Consider the following 326-nt stretch of genomic DNA (forward strand, 5'->3'; position numbering starts at 1 on the left):
TGTCAGTAGTCACAGCGAAAGGAAGATCCTCCCACCCACTAGGGCCTAAAGCCATATTTGTAATTAATCGCATAACGGAGCTTTCGTCCCCGCAACCGCCACTGTTTTGTCGCTTTCCTAGACCTGGCGCCTTCGCTAGCATGATACACTTCTCCATATTATTGGAACTATCTTCAATTTTGCTTTGGAATCTTTCCCACTGACGGAGGAAACATAAGGAAGTTAATATTTCGAAAGGAAAGTATTCTTAAAACTCAGATGGCATACACACACTACAGAACTTTAATATTCCACCTAAATGTGATGTAATATTTATACGAGAATTT

This window comes from Penaeus monodon, chromosome 33 (assembly GCF_015228065.2).
Source record: "Penaeus monodon isolate SGIC_2016 chromosome 33, NSTDA_Pmon_1, whole genome shotgun sequence".
Classification (NCBI taxonomy): Eukaryota; Metazoa; Arthropoda; class Malacostraca; order Decapoda; family Penaeidae; genus Penaeus; species Penaeus monodon.